At 44.1% G+C, this 16,809-nt stretch overlaps 1 protein-coding gene and 1 long non-coding RNA gene across 3 annotated transcripts in view; one reads left to right on the forward strand and one right to left on the reverse strand.

The window, feature by feature from the left end:
• Window positions 1–1,397: 1,397 nt before the first annotated feature.
• Window positions 1,398–3,931, reverse strand: LOC115128661 (uncharacterized). 2 transcript variants are annotated; one of them, XR_003863541.2, is made up of 2 exons: window positions 3,706–3,931; window positions 1,398–1,824 (listed from the first exon to the last, which is right to left on the reverse strand). It is a non-coding gene; the product is annotated as an uncharacterized LOC115128661 (long non-coding RNA). The 2 variants fall into 2 exon arrangements; XR_003863542.2 differs by lacking the exon at window positions 3,706–3,931 and adding an exon at window positions 2,246–2,359.
• The window catches only part of LOC115128660 (oxysterol-binding protein-related protein 3-like), a 41,378-nt gene continuing 26,979 nt past the window's right edge, over window positions 2,411–16,809 (forward strand). Inside the window, exon 1 of the mRNA XM_065017926.1 lies at window positions 2,411–2,500. The gene's annotated coding sequence lies outside the window, so the exon portion shown is untranslated. The remainder of the gene's footprint in view (window positions 2,501–16,809) is intronic.

A 16,809-nucleotide genomic window follows, 5' to 3' on the forward strand; every position in this document is an offset into this window, starting at 1 on the left:
GGCTAAAGAAATTTGGCTTGTCACCTAAAACCCTCAAACTTTTACAGATGCACAATTGAAAGCATCCTGTCAGGCTGTATCACCACCTGGTACGACAAAGGCTCTCCACAACAGTCATCACTAACACATTAGAAGCTGCAGCCTATTGGCATAGTCTAGAAATCACTGGCCCCTTTAAGGAATGGAACACTAGTCACTTTAATAATGTTTACATATCTGGCATTACTAATCTCATAAGTATATACTGTATTCTATACTATTCTACTGTATCTTAGTCCATTCCGCTCGTCCATATGTATATAGTCTTAATTCATTCCTACTTAGATTTGTGTCTATTGGATATATGTTGTGTAAATTGTTAGATATTACTGCACTGTCGGAGCTAAAGCGCAAGCATTTCGATACACCCGCAATAACATCTGCTAATCACGTGTACGACCAATAAAATTTGATTTGATTTATGACTTCATGACCGATGGACAATCCCAGAGATACTGTACATAAGGATGAGATGTATTCCCATGTGGACAGATTTTGACGGGAGTGGACCCTCTCCCTCTCTGACAATCCCTGTAGGGGCACTTCCACAATGGGTTATAGGCCACAGGTCACATGTTACACAAACCAGGAAGTGTTAACACAGGTGAGAGGAGAGCATGCGGTTCTTACAGTCTCACTCAAACGCACTTTATCACATTTGTACTGTAATCAAATGTAGCCCTAATGGAAAGCTGTATTTTATACCCTGCAATAGACCTAAATGGGAACATCACCCACAACAAAACCATTTCTACGCGGACACGTCAAGAACTGCTCTCAACCTGTGCAAGATGGGAATCGCTACAATCACAAGAATTTCTCTTCGGGTTAATAAAGATGCTTTTTAAAATTTCAGTTGAATCCCCATTATGAATAGCTAAACTTCCTTGCCGGGCTGGTCCCTAGGGGCCAGGGTTCCGATCTAGAAGCACGGATTGTACGGCTCCTACAGTTTTGCTTCAGTACTGCAGTTTAACTGACACCCCACCCAGAAACACAATTTCCATTCTGTAGATGGCCACATTTGTTTATTATTTAACTAGGCAAGTCAGTTAGGAACAAATTCATATTTACAATGTCGGCCTACACCGGCCAAATCCGGACGACGCTTGGGCCAATTGTGCACCACCATATGGGACTCCCAATCACAGCTGGTTGCGATACAGCCTGGATTCAAACCAGGGTGTCTGTAGTGACGCCTCTAGCACAGATGCAATGCCTTAGACGGGAGCCCCAGAGATGTCCGATTTTAAAAGTCCTAATAACACACTTTAGTCATGAATTAGTGCACAAAACACCCATTAAATTATTCAAATAATTGACGCTGAGGACCAAAAAAAAAATGTATCACTCACAACGAAGATATTAACATTTTATATTCATCCAAACAATGTCATGTTTTTGGATGTCGCCGCCGCTGGTTGCGCTGCTCCCTGTGCGCTAATAGTAATACATTTATTTTATATTGCGCTTTTCATTAAAGAGAATCTCAAAGACCCTGTAAAAACAAACAAAACAAATGTAGAGATCTGTCAGGTCTTGGGCGATGGTCTTCCACAGATTCAGATAATGTGTTGTTCAGACAGGCAGTTCAGAAAGGCTGGGCAGTAGTTTACGAGGAGGGAGCTTCGATGGCCACAGAGAGGGAGCCGTGTCAGTCAGTTACTTGGACAAGCCCAGAGATCTTCATCAGGCACCTCGTCTGTTGTCTCCTCCTCCTCCTCTGTAGGTAGGCTGGATAGTCCACTACTGAAGTGTAGCACCCACCTGGGTGATGTTTGGCAGCTATAAGCGCCAGAAAGATCACCACACATAGGAAGTAGTCAGGAAACAGTTCCCTATGAGGTGAGCCCTCTCAAGTTTAAAATGTTTAATGTCACATGCACAAGTCCACATCGTTGATGCAACCAGCAATAAAAAAAAGAATATGCTGTATTGATGCGTCATTCAAATGATTGAATAACCACCTAGCCAAGCCGAAAACAAACTGTCGTGCCATTAGTCCATTGGACAAAACCACCCAATATTAAGAAAATTAATGAAGTCACAAAAACAAATAATTGCTTAAAAATGCAATCAAAATACTTAAAACAAAATATTTACAAATGTACAGGAGCCCTCTGCATAGTCTTCCTCACCGCACCACTGCAACAACGGAATGCTGATCAATATACATTTATGCGAAGACTTTACGAGAACAGATTACCTTGAAAACAACGGTCGGATATGTTGCACGCAGTCTCCAGTTCTTAAATTATTTCAATATTTCGCTGTACCACCTGGAAATGTCTACGTTTTTAATCACGTCACTGCCGGTTGAGTGCCATTTCCTCTTTTTACTCGCGAGTCATTGGACCAAAAGGCATCCCAGCCTCAGCATTCATTCACACAGCAAGCCATGGAGTAATACTTCCTTCAATTTGTGCTGGATTTAATTCACTGCAGTTTTCATCTCAAACGTGTAAGCGATTGTTGTATTCAATTTCCTATTTAGGCATATCCAAATGTTTACTTTCTGAATTGCAGCGACACAGTTCTCGCCTCGTCTCTTGCTTTTGGTCGCGGCATTAATTAATTTGCAACATATCCCTTTCGATATAGTTACTAGTGGGTGGGACTATGTTATCTGCTTGGATCATCTTTCAAACAAGTCCAAAGGACGGAGCTCAATTTCTGTAATGATTAATCTGTTCTATTTGCAAGGAATATTTCCAAACATTTAACGTTTATCTGAACATTCTCTTCGCAATGGATCAAGTTGTCACCCTCATCAGAATTAATTTCACAGTTGTTGCTTAATTTAGTGCTTAATTTAGTGCTTAATATATGACATGCCAATACAAGCTAAAGTTATTTGTAGAAAGCCTAAAGACAAATGGGGATAGCCTGAATTTGCAACAAGCAATTTGGACCATACGGTGCGCGCTGCCCCTATTGGAATATTCTCAATGGTATGAATGAACATTCCTGCTGCGCTGAGTTGCTCCTTGTGGTTCCGAGATAGACTTTGAGAGAGATGTGAAAGACGAGCAGTGGTGGCGGTAAAAGATGACCTTCGCTGTCAGTTGCGGTGTTAATGACCTAGTCGGAACAAGGAACTGACATTTCAGACTGGCTAACTGGATATACTTCCCTTGTTCCGAATAGCACATTAAATAGTCCCGTAATTAATGTGTAGCGTTAATTAGCATTCTCAGATGACACATTGGTTGATTTTGGTTCGTCAGTGCCTTGTTCACATGCTAGTCGGAAGTCGAACATTTCCGACCTGTAGTTATACATGTGTGGCGTTCAACTAATCAGCAAGTCAAATTTCCGCGTTTCCTAGTTCAGACTGGCGTATGAATGCAGCGTAGGTCTGAAATTATCAGTAACACCTTAGTCACTTCTTGGACTTTTCATTGAGACCTGTCTAGTGCGGAAATATCCCACGTAACCTGAAAGCAAATTGATGCTTGATATGTATGTGGTCGGAGGCTCCGTATGGAGTGTGTGATGCAATCGCGGAGCCTCCGGAGGCACACAGAGGCCAAATTGTGTTCTGTACTGCATCGCAGTGCGTCTCTCAAATTTTGTAACAATGCTGAGTGCTTCATGTAGCTCCGCATTGACCTGATTGGTTGACGGTAGGTGTGTGCGGGAGGTCCAGTATAAACACATACTTACTAACTTGACAAGCTCCTTCATGACAGTTCTGCGAAGCACAATAAGTATGAATGCCCTAACTTGTGTAGAGGCTGTACGGTCACTGCAGAAGTCCGATTGACCATGCAGAGCCTTTTATGCAGCTATTCCCAAACTCGATCCTTGGGACCCAACTGGGTGCAGGTTTTGGGGTTTTGCCACCTGATTCAAATAAAGTAATCATCAAGCTTTGATTATTTGAATCTGCTGTGTAGTGCTAGGGCAAAAACCAAAACGTGCACCCCTCCCCAGGACCGAGTTTGGGAAACACTGGCCTAACGACTCATTTCTCTTGACAGAACACCCACTGAAATGCTGCTAAATTGGAATATCCTTCTGATTGTTAAATGTAAATGTAAATGATTGGTGTTTCCTTGACTAATGTAGGCCTATAGACTAGTCATTCTAACTCTGAGCTCTAAATAAGTAACTGTCCAGTGAAAATCTCACTTAAAAGTTCATAATCTGTTAACTCGTAGCCAAATAATGTTGTTGACTTGTCCTTTACTCGTGTTGGTGGCCAAAAGCATAAATTATAGAAGAAAAACCCCCACCTCAAGCTTGAATCTCAAGCAGGCTGTTTAAAAAAGTGATTGCCTGTTTCCTCCATACAGTTGCTTTCAGAAAGTATTCACATCTCTTAACTTTTTCCACATTTTGTTGTTACAGCCTGAATTTAAAATGGATACAATGTAGCTTTCTTTTCACTGGCATACACATAAACCCCATTTAAAAGGGGAATTATGGTTTTTGAAATGTTTACAAATTACTTAAAGACAACACTGAAATATCTTGAGTCAATAAGCAATATGGCAAGCCTAAATAAGTTCAGAAACAAGTCAGTAAGCTGCATGGACATCATCTCTGTACCCCTCACATAAAATTATCTGTAAGGTCCCGCAGTCAAGCTGTGAATTTCAAACTGTTTCAACCACCAATTCCTTGCAAAAAATGGAACATATTGGTAGATGGGTAATAAAATGAAAGCAGACATTGAATATCCCTTTGAGCATGCTGATGTTTTTCATTACACTTTGGATGGTGTATCAATACACTTAGCCACTACAAAGATACATGTGTCCTTCCTGACTGTTGACAGAGAGGAAGGAAACCAACTCAGGGATTTCAGCATGAGGCCAATGGTGACTTTAAAACAGAGTATAATGGCTGTGATAGGAGAGAAGCTGAAGTTGCTGGATATTGTTGGAAACTGGAACACTCTGTCGATCCAGAACATCCCAAACATGCTCAATGGGTGACATGTCTGAATATGCAGGCCATTTTCAGCTCTTAGACGTATTGTGTACAAATGCTTGTGACAAGGGACAGTGCGTTTGGCGGATGAATGGCACGACAATGGGACTCAGGATCTCGTCACGTTATCTCTGTACGTTCAAATTGCCATCGATAAAATGCAATTGTGTTCGTTGTCTGTAGCTTATGCCTGCACATACCATAACCCCACCGCCACAATGGGGAACTCTGTTCACAACATTGACATCAGCAAACCGCTCGCCCACACAACACCATACACGCTGTCTGCCATCTGCCCAATACAGTTGAAACTGGGATTCATCTGTGAAGAGCACACTTCTCCAGCGTGCCAGTGCCCATCGAAGGTGAGAATTTTCTCACTGAAGTCTGTTACAATGCCGAACTGCAGTCTGGTCAAGACCCTGGTGAGGACGACGAGCACGTAGATGAGCTTCGCTGAGACTGTCAGAAACAGTTTGTGCAGAAATTCTTTGGTTGTGCAAACCCACAGTTACATCAGCTGTCTGGGTGGCTGGTCTCAGACAAACCCACAGTTACATCAGCTGTCTGGGTGGCTGGTCTCAGACAAACCCACAGGTACATCAGCTGTCTGGGTGGCTGGTCTCAGACAAACCCACAGGTATATCAGCTGTCTGGGTGGCTGGTCTCAGACAAACCCACAGGTACATCAGCTGTCTGGGTGGCTGGTCTCAGACAAACCCACAGTTTTATCAGCTGTCTGGGTGGCTGGTCTCAGACAAACCCACAGTTTTATCAGCTGTCTGGGTGGCTGGTCTCAGACAAACCCACAGTTTTATCAGCTGTCTGGGTGGCTGGTCTCAGACAAACCCACAGTTTTATCAGCTGTCTGGGTGGCTGGTCTCAGACAAACCCACAGTTTTATCAGCTGTCTGGGTGGCTGGTCTCAGACAAACCCACAGTTTTATCAGCTGTCTGGGTGCCTGGTCTCAGACAAACCCACAGTTTTATCAGCTGTCTGGGTGGCTGGTCTCAGACAAACCCACAGTTTTATCAGCTGTCTGGGTGGCTGGTCTCAGACAAACCCACAGTTTTATCAGCTGTCTGGGTGGCTGATCTCAGACAAACCCACAGTTTTATCAGCTGTCTGGGTGGCTGGTCTCAGACAAACCCACAGTTACATCAGCTGTCTGGGTGGCTGGTCTCAGACAAACCCACAGTTACATCAGCTGTCTGGGTGGCTGGTCTCAGACAAACCCACAGTTACATCAGCTGTCTGGGTGGCTGGTCTCAGACAAACCCACAGTTACATCAGCTGTCTGGGTGGCTGGTCTCAGACAAACCCACAGTTACATCAGCTGTCTGGGTGGCTGGTCTCAGACAAACCCACAGGTACATCAGCTGTCTGGGTGGCTGGTCTCAGACAAACCCACAGTTTTATCAGCTGTCTGGGTGGCTGGTCTCAGACAAACCCACAGTTTTATCAGCTGTCTGGGTGGCTGGTCTCAGACAAACCCACAGTTACATCAGCTGTCTGGGTGGCTGGTCTCAGACAAACCCACAGTTACATCAGCTGTCTGGGTGGCTGGTCTCAGACAAACCCACAGTTACATCAGCTGTCTGGGTGGCTGGTCTCAGACAAACCCACAGGTACATCAGCTGTCTGGGTGGCTGGTCTCAGACAAACCCACAGGTACATCAGCTGTCTGGGTGGCTGGTCTCAGATGATCCCGCAGGTGAAGATGCCGGATGTGCTATTGTCCCCAGTACAAGGTGCACCTGTGCAATGATAATGATGTTTAATCAGCTTCTTGATATACCACACCTGTCAGGATGATGGATTATCTTGGCAAAGGAGAAATGCTCACGAATAGGGATGTAAACAAATTATTGCACAACATTTGAGAGAAATATGTGCTTTTTGTGCATATGAAACATTTCTGGGATCTTTTATTTCAGCTCATGAAACATGGGACCAACACTTTTTACATTATATTTTTGTTCAGTGTACTTGAATAACTATGGCAAGACCTGAATGGTTGTCTAGCAATGATCAACATCCAATTGGACAGAGCTTAAAGAATTTTGAAAAGTATGGGCAAATGTTGCACAATCCAGGTGTGGAAAGCTCTTAGACTTACATTTATTGAAATTTAAATACAGAAATATATAACTCGTTTCAGGAAATTATGCATATGTCACGCGTCACTACTTCACAGGAGAGGCATTTGAACGTAAACAATTTTTAAAAAATCTATATATTTTTTGTTAGAAATGCCTTCTGGAACATGTGAACTTACAAGTTTGTCATTAAGGCACATGAATGCCATCTGTAAATATGAATACATTTGTTAAATTAGGAGCCTAGTTGGTTTAGCCATGGAAAAAGTCAGGAACCTTCCCACGAGCCATGATTGGCTGAGATAATGGATAGGCTTGACATGCCAAGAGAAGATCTCGGATTGGTCTGCCTTGTAGCCTGCTTCTGTCTAGAACATGAGCTATGCTCAATATGTGTAGGTATAATTCACTGTATCACAATTCCAGTGGGTCAGAAGTTTACATACACTAAGTTGACTGTGCCTTTAAACAGCTTGGAAAATTACGGAATATTATGTCATGGCTTTAGAAGCTTCTGATAGGCTAATTGACATCATTTGAATCAATTGGAGGTGTACCTGTGGGTGTATTTCAAGGCCTACCTGCAAACTCAGTGCCTCTTTGCTTGACATCATGGGAAAATCAAAAGAAATCAGCCAAGACCTCAGAAAAAAATGTGTTCATCTGTACAAACAATAGTACGCAAGTATAAACACCATGGGACCACGCAGCCGTCATACCGCTCAGGAAGGAAATGCGTTCTGTCTCCTAGAGATGAACGTACTTTGGTGCGAAAAGTGCAAATCAATCCCAGAACAACAGCAAAGGACCTTGTGAAGATGCTGGAAGAAATGGGTACAAAAGTATCTATATCCACAGTAAAATGAGTCCTATGTCGACATAACCTGAAATGCCGCTCGGCAAGAAAGAAGCCAATGCATCAAAACCGCCATAAAAAAGCCAGACTATGGTTTGCAACTGCACATAGGGACAATTATTGTAATTTTTGGAGAAATATCCTCTGGTCTGATGAAACAAAACTAGAACTGTTTGGCCATAATGACCATCGTTATGTTTGGAGGAAAAAGGGGGAGGCTTGCACGCTGAAGAACACCATCCCAACCGTGAAGCATCATGTGGCGGCAGCATCATTTTGTGGGGGTGCTTTGCTGCAGGAGGGACTGGTGCACTTCACAAAATAGATAGCATCATGAGGTAGGAAAATTATGTGGATATATTGAAGCAACATCTCAAATCAGTCGGGAAGTTAAAGTTTGGTCGCAAATGGTTCTTCCATGTTCAAATCAAATTGATTTGTCACATACACATGGTTAGCAGATGTTAATAAGAGTGTAGCAAAATGCTTGTGCTTCTAGTTCTGACAATGCAGTAATAACCAACGAGTAATCTAACCGAACAATTCCAAAATTACTACCTTATACACACAAGTGTAAAGGGATAAAGAATATGTACATAAAGATATATGAATGAGTGATGGTACAGAACGGCATAGGCAAGATGGAGTAGATGGTATAGAGTACAGTGTATACATATGAGATGAGTAATGTAGGGTATGTAAACAAAGTGGCATAGTGTAAATGGCTAGTGATACATGTATTACATAAAGATGCAGTAGATGATATAGAGTACAGTATATACATATACATATGAGATGAGTAATGTAGGGTATGTAAACATAATAAGTAGCATTGTTTAAAGTGGCTAGTGATATATTTGTACATGAATTTCCATAATTAAAGTGGCTGGAGTTGAGTCAGTGTGTTGGCAGCAGCCACTCAATGTTAGTGGTGGCTGTTTAACAGTCTGATGGCCTTGAGATATAAGCTGTTTTTCAGTCTCTCGGTCCTTGCTTTGATGCACCTGTACTGACCTCGCCTTCTGGATGATAACGGGGTGAACAGGCAGTGGCTCGGGTGGTTGTTGTCCTTGATGATTTTTATGGCCTTCCTGTGACATTGGGTGGTGTAGGTGTCCTGGAGGGAAGGTAGTTTGCCCCGGTGATGCGTTGTGCAGACCTCACTACCCTCTGGAGAGCCTTACGGTTGTTGGCGGAGCAGTTGCCGTACCAGGCAGATTGTGCATCTGTAGAAGTTTGTGAGTGCTTTTGGTGACAAGACACATTTCTTCAGCCTCCTGAGGTTGAAGAGGCGCTGCTGCGCCTTCACGACGCCGTCTGTGTGGGTGGACCTATTCAGTTTGTCCGTGATGTGTACACCGAGGAACTTAAAACTTACTATCCTCTCCACTACCGTCCCGTCGATGTGGATAGGGGGGTGCCCCCTCTGCTGTTTCCTGAAGTCTACAATCATGTCTTTTGTTTTGTTGACGTTGAGTGTAAGGTTATTTTCCTGACACCACACTCCGAGGGCCCTCACCTCCTCCCTGTAGGATGTCTCGTCGTTGTTGGTAATCAAGCCTACCACTGTAGTGTCGTCTGCAAACTTGATGATTGAGTTGGAGGCGTGCATGGCCACGCAGTCGTGGGTGAACAGGGAGTACAGGAGAGGGCTCAGTACGCACCCTTGTGGGGCCCCAGTGTTGAGTATCTGCGGGGTGGAGATGTTGTTACCTACCCTCACCACCTGGGGGAGGCCCATCAGGAAGTCCAGTACCCAGTTGCACAGGGTGGGGTCGAGACCCAGGGCCTCGAGCTTGGTGACGAGTTTGGAGGGTACTATGTTGACAATGACCGCAAGCATACTTCCAAAGTTGTGGCAAAATGGCTTAAGGGCAACAAAGTCAATGGCCATCACAAAGCTCTGACCTCAATCCCATATAAAATTTGTGGGCAGAACTGAAAAAGCATGTGCGAGCAAGGAGGCCTACAAACCTGACTCAGTTACACCAGTTCTGTCAGGTGGACTGGGCCAAAATTCAGTTGACTAACCGGTTAGCCAATGTGCGGGAGCACTGGTTGGTCGGGCCAATTGAGGTAGTATGTACATGAATGTATAGTTAAAGTGACTATGCATATATGAAAAACAGAGAGTAGCAGCAGCGTAAAAGAGGGGTTTGGGGGGGCACACAATGCAAATAGTCCGGGCAACCATTTGGTTACCTGTTCAGGAGTCTTATGGGCTGGGGGTAAAAACTGTTGAGAAGCCTTTTTGTCCTAGACTTGGCACTCCGGTACCGCTTGCCATGCGGTAGTAGAGAGAACAGTCTATGACTAGGGTGACTGTGGTCTTTGACAATTTTTAGGGCTTTCCTCTGACACCTTCTGGTGTAGAGGTCCTAGATGGCAGGTAGTTTAGCCCCAGTGATGTACTGGGCCGTATGCAAAACCCTCTGTAGCGCCTTACAGTCGGAGGCCGAGCAATTGCCATACCAGGCAGTGATGCCACCGGTCAGGATGCTCTCAATGTTGCAGCTGTAGAACCTTTTGAGCATCTCAGGACCCATGCCAAATCTTTTTAGTTTCCTGAGGGGGAATAGGCTTTGTCATGCCCTCTTCACGACTGTCTTGGTGTGTTTGGACCATTCTAGTTTGGTGATGTGGACACCAAGGAACTTGAAGCTCTCAACCTGCTCCACTACATCCCCATCGATGAGAATGGGGGCGTGTTCTGTGCTCCTTTTCCTGTAGGCCACAATCATCTCCTTAGTCTTGGTTACGTTGAGGGATAGGTTGTTATTCTGGCACCACCCGGCCAGGTCTCTGACCTCCCTATAGGCTGTCTCGTCGTTGTCGATAATCAGGCCTACTACTGTTGTGTTGTCTGCAAACTTAATGATGGTGTTGGAGTCATGCCTGGCCATGCAGTTGTGGGTGAACAGGGAGTACAGGAGGGGACTGAGCACACACCCCTGGGGAGCTCCAGTGTTGAGGATCAGCGTGGCAGATGTGTTGCTACCTACCCTCACCACCTGGGGGCGGCAGTCAGGAAGTCCAGGATCCAGTTGTAGAGGGAGGTGTTTAGTCCCAGGTTCCTTAGCTTAGTGATGAGCTTTGAGGGTACTCTGGTGTTGAATGCTGAGCTGTAGTCAATGAATATCATTCTCACATAGGTGTTCCTTTTGTCCAGGTGGGAAAGGGCAGTGTGGAGTGCAATAGAGATGGCATCATCTGTGGATCTGTTTGTGCGGTATGTAAATTGTAGTGGTTCTAGATGTTCTGGGATAATGGTGTTGATGTGATCCATTACCAGCCTTTCAAAGCACTTCATGGCTATGGACGTCTTTGCTACGGGTCTGTAGTCCATTTAGGCAGGTTGCTTTTGTGTTCGTCGGCACAGGGACAATGGTGGTCTGCTTGAAACATGTTGGTATTACAGACTCAATCAGGGACATGTTGAAAATGTCAGTGAAGACACCTGCCAGTTGGTCAGCACATGCCCGGAGCACACGTCGTGGTCATCCGTCTGGCCCCGCAGCCTTGTGTATGTTGACCTGTTTAAAGGTCATACTCACGTCAGCTACGGAGAGCGTGATCACACAATCGTCCAGAACAGCTAATGCTCTCATGCATGCCTCAGTTTTGCTTGCCTCGAAGCAAGCATAGAAGTGATTTAGCTCATCTGGTAGGCTCGTGCCACTGGGCAGCTCGCCTCTGTGCTTCCATTTGTAGTCTAATAGTTTGCAAGCCCTGCCACATCCGACAAACTTTGGAGCCGTTGAAGTATCTTAGCCCTGTATTGACGCGTTGCTTGTTTGATGGTTTGTCGCAGGGCATAGCAGGATTTCTTGTAAGCTTCCGGGTTAGAGTCCCGCACCTTGAAAGCAGCAGCTCTACCCTTTAGCTCAGTGCGAATGTTTCCTTTAATCTATGGCTTCTGGTTGGGGTATGTACGTACAGTCACTGTGGGGACGACATTCTCAATGCACTTATTAATAAAGCCAGTGACTGATATTGAGGAATACACCACGTCATCGGAACAATCCCGGAACATGTTCCAGTCGGTGATAGCGAAACAATCCTGTAGTTTAGCATCTGCTTTATCTGACCACTTTTTTATAGACCGAGTCACTGGTGTAGCCTGCTTTAATTTGAGCTTGTAAGCAGGAATCAGGAGGATAGAGTTGTGGTCAAATTGACCAAATGGAGCTTTGTATGCGTCTCTGTATGTGGAGTACAGGTGATCTATATTTTTTTCCCCTCTGGTTGCACATTTAACATGTTGATAGAAATTTGGTAGAACTGATTTAAGTTTCCTTGCATTAAAGTCTCCAGCCACTAGGAGCGCCGACTCTGCTTTGCTTATTTCCTTATACAGCTGACTGAGTGCGATCTTAGTGCCAGCATCTGTTTGTGGTGGTAAATACACAGCCACGAAAAGCATAGCTGAGAATTCTCTAAGCAAGTAGTGGGGCCTGCAATGTATCACAATATACTCTACTTCAGGTGAGCAAAATCTAGACTTCCTTAGATTTCGTGCACCAGCTGTTGTTTACAAATATGCACAGACCCCCTCGTCTTACCGGAGTGTGCTGTTCTCTCCTGTCGGTGCAGCGTATATCCCGCTAGCTGAATATTCAAGTCGTCATTCAGTCACGATTCCGTGAAGTATAGGATATTACAGTTTTTGATGTCCTGTTGGTAGGATATTCGTGATCGTACCTCATCTAATTTATTGTCCAATGATTGCACGTTGGCGAGTAATATTGACGGTAACAGCAGCTTTCCTACTCCCCTTCTGCGGGTCCTGACGAGGCATCCGGCTTTTCGTCCTCTGTACCTGCGTCGCTTCCTCTTGTGAATAACTGGGATGTCGGCCCTACCGGGTGTTTGGAGAATATCATGTGAGTCTTGCTTGTTGTTGAAAAAATCTTTGTCTAATCTGAGGTGAGTGATCGCTGTTCTGATATCCAGAAGCTCTTTGTCTAATCCGAGGTGAGTGATCGCTGTCCTGATATCCAGAAGCTCTTTGTCTAATCCGAGGTGAGTGATCGCTGTTCTGATATCCAGAAGCTCTTTGTCTAATCCGAGGTGAGTGATCGCTGTCCTGATATCCAGAAGCTCTTTGTCTAATCCGAGGTGAGTGATCGCTGTCCTGATATCCAGAAGCTCTTTGTCTAATCCGAGGTGAGTGATCTCTGTCCTGATATCCAGAAGCTCTTTTCTACCGTAAGATGCAGTTGCAGAAACATTATGTACAAAATAAGTTACAAATAACGTGAAAAACCCCCCACATAACAGCACAATTGGTTGGGCGCCCGTAAAACTGCTGCCATTTCTTCAAGCGCCATTTTAGGGCTAGTTGCCTGGTTTGCTAGATTGGCGTGAACTTAATTCAGGTTTAAACGGATGTTTTGCTATTTTGGACCACAAGGCTGCTGATGTCATGCAGCCTGTCGTTTTTATATTTTCTCACAACGACAAGTTTGATGTCGGACGACAATAGAATGTTCATGATGTCACTGCAACAGCTGTCTACAGAAATGTCGATAGGTAGTATAAACCAGACTTTATATCTTTGGTTGTTTAGTACACTACCGTACTCACTCTGTTTAGCACATTGCCTCGTGAATCTGTAAAGGGATGGGTGTGGGAGAGTGTGAATAATGCTGAATGAGTGTAGACAAAGAACGCACCAATAGGTGTACCAAAACATTCAAGGACCATTTTCTCAAAAGTGGGGCTACAAGTTTATCAACTTTCAAAGCAGAATTGCTTTCCTGTTGTTCCTTAACTGTAGTGTATATAACATTTTCTAGCTCAGTCTCTACTTTTATCCAATGTAAAAAAACACAATTTAAAATATTGTCACATAAGATCGAGTCGGTCAGTCACAAATGAGCAATAAATTCTATAAACGTGTTGCCAATTTGTCATTATGGGGTATTGTGATTTTAGATGGAGGGGGAGGGGTGGTATATTTATTCAATTTTTACTTCAGACTGTAACACAACAAAATGTGGAATAAGTCAAGGGGAATTAATACTTTCTGAATGCACTATATTATAAGGTGACTGGTTGGCTCATTGGATGAGCTGGCCAATCAGCCATTTACTCTCATGAATATTTCTAATGACCGGTATACTCCCACACTGTTCAATCATAAAAAAGCTGCTTTTTAATAGGGATATCTGCGGAAGATGTTTGGGGGTGGGGCTACTGCACTATAGACGGCAATATCGGTCCGCTAATACATGCCTAGTAAAGGCCCTCTACTTTTTTGAAAAACTTCATTTGAGTTTTTATCAACAAACAAACAAAATCTTCTGTTTTTGCAGGGGGTGCTGCAGCACCCTAATTCCTGCAACACCCTAATTCCTGCAGCTGGATATGACAGTTGTTCTTAATGTTTAGACTGCCATTACATTATTTTATTTTTTAAAGAGTTTAATTAAAGGATAAGAAAAATCATAAAAAGACAGGAGTTCAGATATGGTCCTGCGTAAAACCCAATGATGTATATAAACCATTGGTATGACCGCTACGATGGCAATGCAGTTCAGTGTAACGCAGTCTCGGCTACCTAATGGACAATGCTCACTTTACGGCAGTCCCCCATCCACTCAGTAATGATGGTACTTAACGCCGTTTTCAGGTTCTCTGTGGTGTCCCTCTCCTCCATGTTGTCAGTACATGGGACTTAATGTTTTACTTCTCATCTAGGTGAAGGCTCGTTGCAGTGATGTATGATGCTGTCATAGACACTTTTTTGTTAACACCACGTATGGTGTTTGAGAGCTCGTGCTTTGTACTTGCAGAGTAATCATTGTACAGTTTCTCCATCCAGGCCGTCGTGGTTATTCAACATGGCATCTTGTAGTCTGAGTTCTAGATATACCATCAGGGGCAGTGAAGCTGACATCCTCTATGATTGACAATGTCTGCATATCAACTGCAATCATTTCTGTTATCAGCGCTGTGATTTTCTCAGTCTGTCCTTTATCGCACTGCAGCTAGTAATGGGTTGGGACTCCCTTTCAGATGGTAGAGCATTGCACCTGTACTGCCTCTGTAGCTCAATTCCACCTTGCAAAAGTTTGTATATATTACACCACCACCTCACAACTTCTCAAAGTATTTCAATACAGGTGTTCGCTGCTGTCGCTTCCCTGTCTCTCACTCTCTGCCATTTTTACAACTGTCAACAACGATGTGCGGAAAGCTTTATATCCGTGACAAATAACTTTAAAGATTCATATCTCCTACGAACGTTACTGAATTGTTGCATTAGGTATTTGTTAATAAAAACAGTTTCCCTGGATGATAACTAGGACCTGTTAGTGGCAGCGTTGTATTAACTACACTGTGATTTTAATTCAGTAAAAATGTGGGGGAAAAATTGGGGATTTTTTAAAAACATGAACAATCCCAATGTCGTTTAAACGTTCACATCCCTACTTTTTAACGTACTTAATAAAACATGTTTTGGAAGGAACTTTTTCACTTATATTGTAATTATAGGTCATATTTCATAGAAATCTGAAAACACTGGACAGTTACTTTAAGTCCAGCTACACTGAGAGAGAGAGAAATCCCGTTTGTCAGTGATAGCCCGGTACTATAAATAGACCCATGTTTTATGCCCTCAGATTTTCCTTGAAGCCCAAACAAACGGAATACATCCCCTCCCATGCAGTCTGTCGTTTCCATGGTAACCCTGTATGGCGTGAGGTTTGGCTTCTGTATGTCTCAGCTTAGCCGATAGAGAGTAATTACAGTAGAGTGGTTATTCATTGAGTTTCGTTACATGGCTTGGTCTAAATTCGGTCCCTCAAATGATGGGTACATAAGACTGGCCCTGTCTCTAGGGTAGGTGTGTGAGAGAGCGAGATGTCTCCTGATCCTTTCTAACAGGCATAGCATATTTGTGGTGCATTGGAATGACAGCAGAATGACTGGTCAGGCTAGACTTCTCAGACACTTCCTAACTAGTGATTGGGGGGGGGTTGATTATTATTTTGGGATATTTGGCTCAAACTATCTGCATTTGCTAGTGCTTCCAGTTCTTTGTAAATAGTGAGCCAACGTGTTTTCTCGTGCTCTCTCGTCTCTGCTGCTGACATAGTGAGCAATATGTTTGGAACGTCAAATCACAGTATCGAATCGCAATACATGTCGTATCTGCTCCTAAGTATTGCGATAATATTGTATCTTGAGGTCCCTGGCAATTCCCAGCCTTATTCCTGACCCAGACTCAACAGCCTTGGTTTCTCTAATGACTGCCTCGCCTGGTTCACTAACTACTTCTTAGAGTTCAGTGTGTCAAATCGGAGGGCCTGTTGTCCGGACCTCTGGCAGTCTCTATGGGGGTGCCACAGGGTTCAAATCTCGGGCCGACTCTCTTCTCTGTATACATCAATGATGTCGCTCTTGCTTGGGGTGATTCTTTGATCCAGCTCTATGCAGACGACACCATTCTGTATACTTCTGGCCCTTCTTTGGATACTGTTTTAACAAACCTCCAAACGAGCTTCAATGCCATACAACACTCCTTCCGTGGCCTCCAACTGCTCTTAAATGCTAGCAAAACGAAATGCATGCTTTTCAACCGATTGCTGCCCGCGCCTGCCCGCCCGACTAGCATTACTACTCTGGACGGTTCTGACTTATAATATGTGGCATTTTTCTACGGCTGGCCATGCTTTCCACCTGGCTACCCCTACCCCGGTCAACAGCACTGCACCCCCCACAGCAACTCGCCCAAGCCTTCCCCATTTCTCCTTCTCCCAAATCCAGTCAGCTGATGTTCTGAAAGAGACGCAAAATCTGGACCCCTACAAATCACCCGGGCTAGACAATCTGGACCCCTTCTTTCTAAAATGATCTGCCGAAATTGT

Source organism: Oncorhynchus nerka, linkage group LG4 (genome assembly GCF_034236695.1).
Source record: "Oncorhynchus nerka isolate Pitt River linkage group LG4, Oner_Uvic_2.0, whole genome shotgun sequence".
NCBI classification, from domain to species: Eukaryota; Metazoa; Chordata; class Actinopteri; order Salmoniformes; family Salmonidae; genus Oncorhynchus; species Oncorhynchus nerka.